Source organism: Sitophilus oryzae, unplaced genomic scaffold (assembly GCF_002938485.1).
Source record: "Sitophilus oryzae breed Bouriz unplaced genomic scaffold, Soryzae_2.0 scaffold_1396_pilon_pilon, whole genome shotgun sequence".
NCBI lineage: Eukaryota > Metazoa > Arthropoda > Insecta > Coleoptera > Curculionidae > Sitophilus > Sitophilus oryzae.
The window spans coordinates 8525918-8540237 of record NW_022146055.1 but is presented as its reverse complement, the minus strand read 5'-3'; the positions used below and the strand labels follow the sequence as shown (position 1 = coordinate 8540237).

The window sequence follows — 14320 nt, the reverse complement described above, 5'->3', positions numbered from 1 at the left end:
TTCAACAATAGTTTCTTTACTGCATAATATGTCATTCCTACTAATTTTTAGACTATTTGAAGACTACATTGGAAAAACCACATGTCACATTTTCATAGAAATTCAGATAGCGAAACTGCTTTATAGCTAAATGTTAGCGTTATTCGAATCAGTTTAGTGTACCTAGTATCGTTCAAATCCATGTTAATAGATAATAAATATTTTGGATTTTTATCTTTTGTTTTTAAATGTATTTTTGGAACTGCTGGTTTTAGTAATTATTAAATTAAACGAACTAAAAAACAATTCTCAACCATCATAACCTGTGCCATAACCGTATAAAATAACCAAAATAAGGTATAACTCCTGTCTCCTGTCAACGATTACTTCTTTGATCTGATGCTTCGTATGACCTTCGCGTCATGACAAAGTCGCCGAATAGCGATCCTTAGTATATTATGAGATTAGCATGCAGAATCAGTGGGAAGAAGCAGCACTCAATAGAACGCAATGGAGAAGAATTGTAAACTCATAGTTAAAAGCGAACCAAAAAGAACACAGCGAACCAACCAAGAGGACCAAAAAGTAAAGAGGCAACAAAGCAATGAGATTTTTGAATGTCCGGAGTGCGGAAGAGAGATAACATCACGTATCGGGTTTCTCAGTTATCAGAAAAGCCCATAAAAGAAAATTCCTTGCCTAACAATCTGATACGTGTCAAATACCCGTCTGCGAGTAATGTCAGTAGCAGTAGTATTAGTAGAAGCAGTATATAAAGTTTGTAACGTTTTGTCTTCTGGTGGTAAGGATTTGGCAAAACGCAAACATCAAATTTCCTTAACAGACTACAAAACTTTTCAACGCCGATTACATCATGCAAAACAAACTCTAGTTAAATTAAAATTATAGGTTCGAATGTAGTTCCATGGGGGAAGGAAGCTTGATGTATCTCCGGATTCGATTCTTTTAAAATACCCGATCTACCCATCTTCCCGATATGTATTTAAAATATTCCTGATAGTATATTTTTCTAAGAGATAATATACTGATAGCTGCTTTTCTAATTGTATTTCGTATTATTTGTATTAGGTAATATTACAGGCTTCTCATAGATAGTTCTTATAACAAATTATCCGGTTTGCAAAATCCACAAAAAATCAAGTTTCTCTCTCGTAGCATAAAACGTGCTGGAATTCTTTTCAAAACCGGGTCAAAATAATAAACCTTTTGTTTTACGATACCTACATCATTTATCTATTCTGTCTATGTTCACAGAGCGGTACCGGCTTCATTGTTTCAAAGACAGCCATCTCTTTGACAATTTTTCGCGGTGTCTTTCCGCAGCTGTTATAGAAACGCACCACCGACATCTTTTTGCACGTCTTTAAGGTACTAATGCATCTCTAAAGTCGCTAATTTACTGCCTGTCGTGTTTACAACTACTGTCAATTGCATTAATTTGGCATGTTAAGGCGTTCCTTGCTACTGGTACCTGGTACCGTTAGAATTTCTTAACAAAGTTATTATGAAAATATGTTTCTTCAAGGAGACTTCCTGAGTGTTTTAAATGCATCTTTTATACAATGTTGCTAAATGGAAAATAGAGCTTTGTTGTTTTATAATACATATATTATTTCTTTTCTCTAATCATTAATAAGTACTTTTGTACTGAATGCAGCCAGAAACATCCTCGGGAAATACATAATTGTTTTCTACAATATCTGGATCAGATCTTAATAAATTCTTTTATATTCAGAAGCGTTGCCAGTTTCAGTATTTGAAATATATACTCGTTTCTTAGACAATCTATCTCGGTGTCTTTCAGCGGCTGTTTACAGAAAGGCACTACTGGCATTTCATTGGCACATCTTAAAATCTTTTAATGGTTCTATATAGTCGTTAATTTATTGCCTGATCGTTTATGATAGCTGTCAAATTTATTTACTTTGCGTTTTAACGTGCTTCGTACTCGTGGTGTTTTCTTAAACATTTTGTGGAGTAGTTTTGTTCGGTATGACTCAGTTCGAAGAAATATCATCCGATTATAGATATTTTCGACTCTTTAAACAAAAAATAAAAAACCTTCAAAAGAGTCATTTTAGATTGGATCCTTTATTGGTACAACATAAAATTGAAAAATATACTACAAGATCATACTACATCTTCAGCAGATGATTATAACTTAAGTGTTGAGTGATTGATGGTTACAACTAATAGTACGAACCATGTGTTGATGATTCTAATATAGAATCCACGACCGTCCAAAGTTTTTGTTGTGTTGTAAATTTAAAGTAAAAACTGACACAATGACAGTAAAAAATGTCTGCCTGTCTCTCTGTACGTCTGTAACACGATAAATCAAAAACCGCTAAACCGATTTTAACCAAATTTGGCACAAAAATACTGTGGCATCCGCGAATCTGGCCATTAGTCTTTGGTGGGGTGGGGGGTTGGTAAAGGGGTATGGGAGGGGATTGGAGGGGGTATGGAATTACAAAATTTGTAATAACATCAAAATCAGTCAAAGTCGCAGTTTTTGAGATAAAAAAATGCTTTTTATTAACATATTTTAGTATGGGCGGCTATAAGTGCCTCCCGGCGCCAATTTTTTTCTTTTACTTTACCTTTGCCTTTAGATATTATTTACTGTAAAATACATTGAATTTTAAGACACTCTGTATACATAAATACCTATTTATTGATTTTTAAAATATTATTTACAAGCTAGGGAGAGGGAAATTATACAATGAATAGAGATGATAGGTGTTAGGTAATAGCTTTTATACTACCGTTCGAGACGCATATATATTTTTTTGGTATGTAAGTTTTGGTCATTGTGACAAAGAATGCTATTAAAAGTAAAGTAAATGATTTCTTATTATTTAAATAAAAAAGGTATCTATCCAAAAATATCCTTATGGGTTTTTCGCCAATACACTGCAAGAAAAATCTACAAAATAAAATAGTTATTTTTTGTAAACACTTCTGCGTTAAATCTAAACGGACGCTGCTTGTCAGAAGTTGTGTTTACAGTAATAAAAATTTGCCTAACAAAGAAAAAAATGCTTAACGTTTCGGAAAGTTTTCTTTTTCCGTTGTCGGAAGCAAAAACATATAAAGAATCAAGAAAAAAAAACTATTTAAAATATTTAACTTGAACTATTCGAGAACACTTTACTTTTTAAAACAGATACGTCTACAAGAAATCGTTGACGTTCTGTTAAAATGACATTATATTAAGTTAAACTTCAAAATTAACGATTACTACCTGATAACAATTACTTAATAAGGTAAAACCAAAAAGCCCCACTAACATCTACAGATGCATGAGCAATACATTTATTTTTATTAGATTGAATTAAAAAAGCCTCTTTTATTTTTCTTTTAGAGGCTATCGCTTCTTTCATTATAATTTTGGCGTTATTAAAATTTATTCTGAGCCCTGTGTCCCATGAATGTCTTAAATAATCTTTATGTTCTTTAATTCTAACATTTAAGGGTCTAGATATAAAGTATATATAGTTTTTTGGATAGATGAATCCGCCACATATGTATAGACATTTTTTAAAAAAGGTATCATATAACATGAATATGAATTTAATAGAATCGATTATGCTATCTATAATTTCAGTTTAAAAGTAATCTAAATATAGTTTACTGTCCATTCGTGCCGATGTTTTTGGTTCGGTGTGATAATAAGGGCCTCGTACTAACATTTTTCGACCGTGATTGGGCGAAAATATTACCAAATAAATAAGCAACCAAAAACAATAAATATAATAACTCTTAATCTAAAAATATTTGCACCAAACCTTCAAATTTAGCTTCGAGACTCCCAACAAGAGACCTTAGTACCTGCGGGTGGGGACCTGCTGAACTAACAAAAACTCTTCAGTTTTGAATGTAATAAATGTGGCATGTCTTGAATCTATGAGCTGCAAACCTTGGTATGAGGACAGTTTTATATTACTAGTATTTCTCTTTTATTAAAGTTCAGAACAGCATAGTTATGGAAAAGTGATCAAGGCTTTCTCTGCCGTGCTCTTTTACTTGTAAATTCCAGGCTAAATACGGCACTCCTTTAATTTCATTTAATAAAATGAATAGGGCTATTTACAAATTTAGCGTTTGATTTACACAAACTATTCTCCTAAAATTTTGCTAATAGTGCTTCTGTCGAGCGCATCCGAGGTAAGTTACAATACAAAAATAGTTTTTAACGTAGGTTCCTTTATTTAATTTAAGCTGCTTGTTATAGAGTTGGCTAAAATATTACCTCATCAACTTAGTTTAACGACCCTGGGTTGTTCTACTACAATATGGATATAAGACTTTAATTCGTTTTGTGTATGAAGATAAATGATTGGATCAAGTGGCTAAAATAATTCTAGTTATTTTAGCACGGACTACTATAGTAATTTAGGACTATATAAATTATAATAGAGATTTTAAAATAAACAATAGTATTGCCATTTTTTATTGTTTACAACATCCGTACCTAGTTTAATTTATGTGCCCCTAATAATTTTGAGATATATAAATTATTAGAGATATACAGGGTTGTTCACCATATACGACACGGAGTATTGCAGCTAAACAATGAGATTTTTACAAATTGTAAGTTTGGGGTTCGTTGAAGGACTATTAGAGCTACAATTTAAAAATATTTTTACAAGATACAGAGTGTCCCAAATAAATAAAAAATATCAAAGTTGTATTTTTTTAAACGGAACACCCTGTATATTATTACATTTTAGTTTCTACGATTAAAATAAAGGTAAATTTGATTAAGGTTTATTATACTTAAACCTTACCGTTTTTGAAATATTTTCAATTTTGTGAAATTGCAGTAAAAATTTTAAAGCTTCATTTCTCCAAAGGGTATCAATGTTTTTAATACTAAATATTTAATGAAGTTTATTTATTGATCAGTTATTGTGTTGCAATAATAAAAATAATACTACCTTATACAGAGTGTCTCAAAATTTATTTTAAATAATTATTAGCTTAAAACGGCAATAACTTCTTTAATTTAAATGGAATGCCCTGTATATTTTAGGAGAATCAGATGCACAATTAAATTGTCTATCAAATTGTATTATACCATTTTTTACCTATCCCTTCAAGTTTTCGTAGAAAATGCATTTTCTTCTAATTTAGACCTCATTTATCAATATATCCATGGAATATTGACATTTTAGATTGTTTTTAAAGCAACAAATGTATAAAATGTACAGACTAGTAATATTATCGTTTTTAGCAAAACGATAATATTACTAGCTCATTTGTATGCAAAAAGAAAACTATTTAAATCTTTATAAAAGAGTTTACCGTTAATTAAATATAACACCATTATTTCCGCCCATATACTAACTAATTACATACTTAATTGTGTTCGTTAATAAATTATTATAAATAAATGTGGATTTGAGTCAGAAATCAATATAATAATAAGTTATCAAATTAAAATCTCTGTTGTTATAAATAAGCATTTATTAAAAAATGAAATATCATTTTTAAGGTGTTACTTTTTATCACACTGTCTAATGCCCATATAAAATTCAATTTTTTAGTATTTGGAGCAATTATTATTAATCAACGCAAACAGTCAGTTAATGTAGTTTGAATACTGGAATCATATTAATTGGTCCTCTTTAACAAATATTTAAACAGTTTTTTTTTATTTTTTAATGAAATAAATGAATTATATCGACAATATTAGTATCTGTACTCTTTAAAAATTTGGTACATCTTTAAAAATAATCTAAAATGTCAATAGTCCATGGGTATATTGATAAATAAGTTCTAAATTACAAGAAAATGCATTTTCTACGGAAACTTAAAGAGATAGGTAAAAAATGGTATAATATAATTTGATAGACAATTAAATTGTGCATCTGATTCTCGTAAAATATACAGGGTGTTCCATTTAAATTAAACAAGTTATTGCCAAGTTTGAAGCTAATAATTATTTAAAATAAATTTTTAGACACTCTGTATAAGGTAGTATTATTTTTATTATTGCAACACAATAATTGATCAGTAAATAAACTTCAGTAAATATTTAGTATTAAAAACTTTGATACCCTTGGAGAAATGAAGCCTTAAAATTTTTACTGCAATTTCACAAAATTGAAAATATTTCAAAAACGGTAAGGTTTAAGTATAATAAACCTTAATCAAATTTACCTTTATTTTAATCGTAGAAACTAAAAATGTAATAATATACAGGGTGTTCCATTTAAAAAAATACAACTTTGATATTTTTTACTTATTTGGGACACTCTGTATCTTGTAAAATTATTTTTAAATTGTACCTCTAATAGTCCTTCATCGAACCCAAAACTTACAATTTGTAAAAATCTCATCGTTTAGCTACAATACTCCGTGTCGTATGTGGTGAACAACCCTGTATAAATTATGATAGGATTATAATAGGGAGATTATTAGTATATAGATTGTAATAGCCTATAGTAGTCAACATTTTTATTGTACTACCTACACTTTTATTGTACCTAAGTTTATTTTAGAACTCTATAATGGCAAGTACCAAAGAAAGCCGCTATTTGATAAAAGTACAGGTACGAAGGTTTGAATGCAAAATCAACTGTGAATATTAGATGGAGTTTTGGTAAGAAAATGTTCGACAAGGAAGTTGTCTTTGCTAAAAAGAAAGAAAATAATCTGAAAAAAATAACTCCAAACTGTTTTCTGAAGTCTGAAAATTTGTAGATAACATTTGGATGCAATGTAAAACAAAAATATTACAGTCAGACAATATAACTGTCAAAAAATGTTTGTCCCTCAAAGTGATACCTGTTGAGTCAATTAAACTAAAGAAAGCATCGTCACTTAGGTACTATATTTTTATTTACTTTACCTTTGGGTTTAGATAACGTGATAGTATTTACAATTAAATAAGAGTAATAAATAAACGAAGAGTAGTTCATTTTATGTAAAGATATAAATTTTATTTTGATTTATATAATATCACTAACAATATTGGATAAAGTTGGCTGGTTTGCTGAGGTACTGGTAAGCCTTTTCTTGGTAGAACTTAAATAATTTTGTTTCAGTGGTTGCCTTTACAATAACTAATGGTATTATTATTTGCTTGTCTACAAGATCTCTATTATATGTATATACCCCTGAAAAGTTTTATTGTACCTACTATCTTCTGTTTTTATTGTACCTATAAATGCAATTTAGAACATTATAACGGCAAGTGTCAAAGTATATACATGTCCGTTATTTGCTAAAAGTACCAGTAATTTTAATTACTGCCATGTAAAACAAAAATAACATTCAGACAGAAAAAAATATAACTGTCAAGAAATAATGTTTGTCCCTCAAAGTGGTTTCGGAAGTGATACTTCTTGAGCCAATTAAACTAAAGAAAGCAACGTCACTTAAGTACTATATTTTCATTTAATTCCTTTGGCTTTAGATAACGTGGTACTATATTATTATTTGCTTGTTTACAATATCTCTATTATACAGGGTGTCTCAGGCTGAGCGTGCATTAGAAGTTTCTAGAGAACCACAATATCTAGATTGGATTTTTTTGCATATCATTGTTTTACAACGAGATCTATCGATTAAAAATATTTTCAATATGGCGGCACTTCCGGAAATACCGGAAGTTGACAGCAATTTTCTTATTTTAAATGGGTGCCCCAATTTTTTATTACATACTTAAATTCTCTGTAAAATTCTATGAATATTGATGTTAAACACTCTATTCCTAATATTAACCGTTTTTGAGAGAAAAAATATATAAAATTTTTGGACCAAAAAAACTACCTGTCAAAAAAATTTGTTTAGCCTAAAAGTCAAACTTAGTGTTTACCACAGCCACATTCATAAATAGAAGACATGTGGCTATCTATTTCAAACATTAAATGGTTCAAAAGTCATATAATAATAGCGGTAGCTCTCATGGAATTGAGTGATTAAAAAATTATCATAAATCATTTTTTTCAAATCGAAACCCACTTTTTTAATTTCACTAATACAACGGTATTTCAATTCGTTACTTTTTAACTATACATGTTCCTATACCTAAAATAAATCGTTTTTAAGTTATTTAAGATTTAGTTTGAAAACGTATATTTTTCTTGATTTTATCTAGCTTCCTTTGACATTAAGTGTCAAATGGCCAGACAATTTATTTCCTTCTGTCAGAAAAGAAATTATTTGAATTTCCTATAGTATAAATACTGCCTGCTTAAGAATTCAAAAAGTGTATTTATTAAAATATATCTCCTATTTTCGCTCTTTATAGCGATATCTAGTAGTTGATATTATTAATAATATTCCGTATGATCGAAAGAAAAAACAGCGCAAAAGAAAAAAAAGTTGGCTCGAAAATGATGCTGCTTTTTGAATAAAGCGTCACAATATGGCATGGCTTAGATCTTATTGTTTTATCTATTCTATCACTTGACGTTTAAAGTCATAGGCTACTGGTTAAAATCAAGAAAAATATACGCTTTAAAAGTAAATCTTCAATAACTTTAAAACAATTTATTTTAGGTATAGGAACATCTATAGTAAAAAGTAACGAATTGAAAAGCCTTTTCAACAGCGAAATAAAAAAGTGGGTTTCCATTTGAAAAAAAAATGATTTATGATATTTTTTTAATCGCTCAATTCTTTGACAGCTGCGGCCATTATTATATGACATTCGAACAATTTAATTTTTGAAATAGATAGCCACATGTTTTCTCTTTATGGCACAGTGGTTGTGGTAATCGCTAAATTTGACGTTTAGACTATATACATATTTTTGACAGGCAGTTTTTTTCGTTCAAAAATTTTAAATATTTTTTTTCTCAAAAACGGTCAATGTTAGATATAGAGTGTTTAATATCAAAATTCATAAAATTTTACAGAGAATTTAACATACATAGTACATAATAAAAAATGGGGGCACCCATTTAAAATAAGAAAGTTGCTGTCAACTTTCGGTATTTCCGGAAGTGCCGCCATATTGAAAATATTTTTAATCGTATGATGTACAAAAAATCTCCGAACTAGATGTTGTAGTTCTCTAGAAACTTCTAATGCACGCTTAGCCTGGGACACCCTGTATATACCCCTCAAAACTTTTATTGTACTACCTACTGTTTTTATTGTGTCTAAATGAATTTTAGAACATTATAACGGCAAGTGTCAAAGTAAATAAATGTCCATTATTTGCTAAAAATACTAGTACCAAGGTTTTTGATAAAGAAGCTGGTCTATGCCCAAAACTAAAGAAAATGTTCTTAAATGGAAAAATAAATTACTATCAGAAAATCATCTCCTCCAAATGATTAATTGTCAATAACTGCCTACTTAATAACTTTGTTAAAAGCAAACTGTTATACTAAAAGCTGTTACTTTTCTAGAGAAACACTCTGAATTGAATCAGGCATCAAGAAATTGAAAACATTCATCTTGAATACTATCTAAATCATCGGCAATGGAGTGATAATGTGCATCAACATATAGGTGATTATTGATTTATTTATACATTAGAATTATACAATTTTAATTACTGCACTTCGTTTACCGTTTATGTCCAATTCTTAGCAAATCAGGAACAATCAAGAAAGTAAAGAAATGAACTAAAATAATGACACCTTAATTCATTATGGAATTGTCTGAATGTGATTATAGATAATATATATTTCATATCAATTAAGCGCGCGATTTTTAAATTCATTGTTGCCAACCATAGACATATTCGCCGCCACGCTTACTAACTGGAATTTAAATTTCGCGCTGGCGATTCAGGTGGTAGCTCTGCTGTAAAAAATATGAAGTTGTCACATTTATTGATTTATTTCCTGACATTGTCATTCGGTTTGTATTAAGAGTTTTTGGTTTAAATAAATAGTGTTGTGATACTTTAAGCTTGAAAATGTTTACTAGCAGACCTTGCAGTCCAACATTTTCTTTTCATTTAGAACCTCTTTTAGTGCGAAGTGTACAAGATAGCTTAATTGTCGTAAAAAACTTATCGCAACTTTATTAGAATATTTTGAACGGGAAAGCGTTAGTAATGGCCCTTTATGTTCCATAACTGCTGTTAAGAAGGCAAATTTTGTTGATGTAAATAATAACTGTTTATATATTTATTTATATTTAATTTATTTTTGTTTCCTAAAATATTTTGATTAGAAGAAAACATACAAAAATTTCGAGAAAACATATTAAAATTAAAGGCAACGGTTTGGCGGTCAAGCTTAAATCACGTGACTAAAAATTTGGTTTGGTTTAACAAAATAAATAATACACTAATTCAGCACGATATTCCAAGATACTTTACTTTTAACACTGGAATCGCGTTTCACTAACCAGGTTAGTTTTATCAGCAAATGCTTGAAAAATAAAAAAAAAACTAATAACTAGAATTAATTTTAACTGAAATATTTCTTTCCATTGCAGCACACCACCTATCTTACATGTATATCACTAGATAGAGATGTAGAGAGTAAACATTGATAAACGGTTAAACTTAAGTTAAATATGTCTTTAAAATATTTTATATATTTAATATTATGCTTGATTATTACATAAATCTACCAAAACACCCCAAAATAACTTTTAGAACTTTAGGAGCAAATTTTGATAACCGGAACCAAAGTTTACAGAATATATTCTGCAGATTTTGTCGGAAATCATAACTAATTACGATTAAATTGTGATCATGTAGAGATGATTTTGCCATGGTTAGCAGAACAATATGTAAATTTAAAATAACGTTTGTTGGTTTTAGAAGATCTGTATGAATTTGTGTATTAAACCAATACTTCCAATCTAAATTCTATTTTTTATTATTACTTTATTATAGTAGATTATTAAAGCTGGATCCAACTGGGTAATTCAGATACTAGAATTGGATGATTTTATGTTATAATAATCTAGCGATCAAATCCAAATAAATTATGCATTTTTCTGGAGATTGCACTTTGTATCGGACATTTTGATAACTGATATATGATAAAATCTGGTTTCATTGCAACACACGCATTACTAATGTTTTATTATAGGTAACAATAATATATAAAACATTATGATTTTCCAGTAATTAGGTTGTAGTAAATTCGTGGGCTTTGGGAAGGCTCAAAGGAAACAATTAGATTTTGTGAAACGTTTCGTGACTTTATTTTCGCTTTGAGACACTAAAACATTTAGCATTTGGAGTATTAATAAAACATTTAGGAAATCTACAATAATTATACATATGAAGTCATTTGAGTATCTTGGTGACTTATAATGTCTATGTTTGAAACTTAGAATTGGATGTTATACTAGATTAAAGCGAAACCCACCTATGTTGTGCGTTGAATGTTGCAAATTGCTGAAATTGGGCCCGATGGGCACATGGGCCAGGCCGGCCCTTAAGGCGAGAGTCCCCACGGGTGCAATTGCGGGTCCTTCTAGGTACGCCGCCAGGTTGCTTACTTATTTGCACTCACAAGCACACCACCAGAATTTTCCACTCTTTAATTTAGAAATTAAAACACCCTTCAACTGCACCAGTTACAAATAAATTCTCTTCGACTTATTTCACAGTTTTGTCAAGTTCACCCCGTGCGCGTGTACGCGGTGATCGGGCGGACGTCAGGATTTGACAGGTATGGGGCATAAAAAACCGACACCGAAGCACGTAGCAACACAACAACGTGTTAAAACCGACTGGTTCTTCCAGTTGAAGTTCGTGTCGCTTACCCCTACTTTCCATCGATTTTCGCCCCCACTCTGCGCTCGAACCAATGGCACAGTTTTTCCACACCCCCTCGGCTTGGCCCCTCCTATACCTGGCAGCCATGAGGTTGTGATCTTTATCGACACTGTTCGGAGCGGCGTACTTTCGTCTCCCCAAGTTCTTATGTTCTTTGGCACGAAAGTTGGCATTTGCCTACTGGATTTTTTAGTGGTCGCGTTGTGGTCTTGCGTCGCCTCACCTCACGCCTGCCACCGTTTTGTATTCATTTTTTTTCGCGCTGCTGGCATAGGTGTGAGCTGACGAGGTTGACTTTTTCGGTGGGCAGGGCTACGCTATGCTCACTTTCCTTCTTCTTTTTTTCGTTTGCGCCAGGTTTATGGGATTTAAGTTTTTATTTTGTTCTTTGCTTCTAATTACCGCAGAGGTGATAATGAGAGTAAACTATTTGCTTATCTGTTTAATGGTAGGTTATTTTAGATAGAGAAAAGCAAATATGGAATGAGAATTGAAGCTACTGTTTAATGACTTAATGCGAATTAAATAGACTTTTAGGTTACTGTCAACTTTATTTAAATTTTACATCTATTAAGGTATATATATTTGATAGCAATTAAACTTTTAGTTACGTAATCGAGGGCGCGATTTTTAAATTCATTGTTGCCAACCATGGACATATTTGGCGCCGGGCTGACTAACTGGAATTTAAATTTCCCGCTGGGGATTCAGGTGATAGCTCTGCTGTAAAAAATGTCAAGTTGCCACATTTATTTATTTATTTCCTGTTGACACTTTAGTTTTGTATTACGAGTTTTTAGTTTAAATAAATAGTGTTGTGGTACTTTAAGCTTAGAAACATTTACTAGCAGACCTTATAACATTGATCTCTGATATCCTACTTATAACATTGATCTCTGATCCAATTTATAAAATGAGAGGGCCTGATTTTTAGAGAAGATTTAAACTTAAGTTGAGTAATAGAAACAGAGATGAGAAGAGAAAATGTACAGAAATGAACTCACCTCGATATATGGAAAAATTCATCATAGTTTGCATCACGCAACTTTTCGTAAAAAAAACTATAAATTTATTCAAAAAAAATAACTAAATATATAAATACCAGATAAATATTTGACAGACAATAATTGAGCTCCCGTCAGTAATTTTACGAGAATTAGCTGGGGCTATTGGTTAAAAATTACGATTTTTTTAATCTAGATGGGTGAAAATTAGTGTAAGTTCTTATATAAAATTAAATAGGAAACAACTTTTTGTAATAAAATCTTTCGAAATTCAGCGAAAAAATCAATTTTTAGAGAGCATTAGGCAAAATTTTTCTAATGTCACTTTCAATACAAAGCATCTCTTCAAAAAAGTCCAAGGGGTATTTCGCCACCTGTACAAATTTAAATAAAAATAAATAATAATATATATTTTTAAATTTTAATTAATTATTGTAAACGAAAAACAAAAGAAGCTTTTTTAATACAGTCTAATAAAAATGAATGTAGGTTTTGCTCAGGCATCTGCAGAGGTTAGTAATGTATGATGCAGAGGTTAGTAATGTCACTTCTTTGATTTTAATTAACATACCATAAATAAACATATAACATAATAAGTAAAAATTAAAAACAAATTAAAAAATAATCATACAGAAAGTTTGAGTCTTTTTGGTTTTACCTCATTAAGTAATTGTTGTCAGGCAGTAATTGTTAATTTTGATGTTTAACTGTTTAACTTGATATACCTAATGTCATTTTAACAGAACGTCAACGGTTTTTGTATAGACGTATCTGTTTTGAAAAACTAGAGTGTTCTCGAATACTTAGTTGAATTTAAATATTTTAAATCTTTTATTTTCTTTATATTCTTTGTATTTTTTTTGCTTCCGACGACGGAAAGAGATAAACTGTCCGAAACGTTAAGCATTTTTTTGTTCGTTAGGCAAATTTGTATATCTGTAAACCTAACTTCTGACAAGTAGTTTCCGTTTGGGATTAACGCAGAAGTGTTTACAAAAAAGAACTATTTTATTTTGTAGATTTTCTTGCAGTGGCGAAATACCCATATAGGATTTTTTGGAGAGATGTATAAATCTTTTTCGAACAAAAATAAATAGTAAAATGTTCTAAGACGGGAATTATTTATGGGAAGAAAATACATCTGCCTTTTCCACACTCACAAACCACAATTAAGAACGTATACGTGATAAATGATCCAAACTACCTAAATTTCTACAGGTAGATTCGGTAACAAAATGTAATTGCCGGGTTTCAAACAAATATGCGTTTCCGTACATTAATAAATCTACAAAAGGGCGGTGCGGAACGTCCTCTAGAACAACCTTTATAATATCAGTCAGGAATGTTTAATTTACGATATAGGACAGATTTTTTTAGATTGAGGTAATTTTCACACTGTTTAAATGCTTATTTCAGATAAAATATATTTTAATATAGACTGACCGACACGAAAAACGAACATAAAATTTAATTTTAAAATTTTCATATTCTTAAAATTCAAAACAGGTTTATACAGGCTTCCAAAAAAGCCCTGCCAAACCAAAATAGGAAGGTGGTAGATGGTAGAAAACTAAGCAATTTTGAACTGGCTTTAAAAGAAGAA

The 14320-nt window shown here is 30.4% G+C and overlaps 1 protein-coding gene across 1 annotated transcript in view; it reads right to left on the bottom strand.

The window, feature by feature from the left end:
* Nucleotides 1-11648, bottom strand: part of LOC115875990 (LIM/homeobox protein Lhx5) — a 179380-nt gene extending 167732 nt beyond the window's left edge. Inside the window, exon 1 of the mRNA XM_030891634.1 lies at nucleotides 11301-11648. The gene's annotated coding sequence lies outside the window, so the exon portion shown is untranslated. The remainder of the gene's footprint in view (nucleotides 1-11300) is intronic.
* Between the last annotated feature and the right edge of the window lie 2672 nt (nucleotides 11649-14320).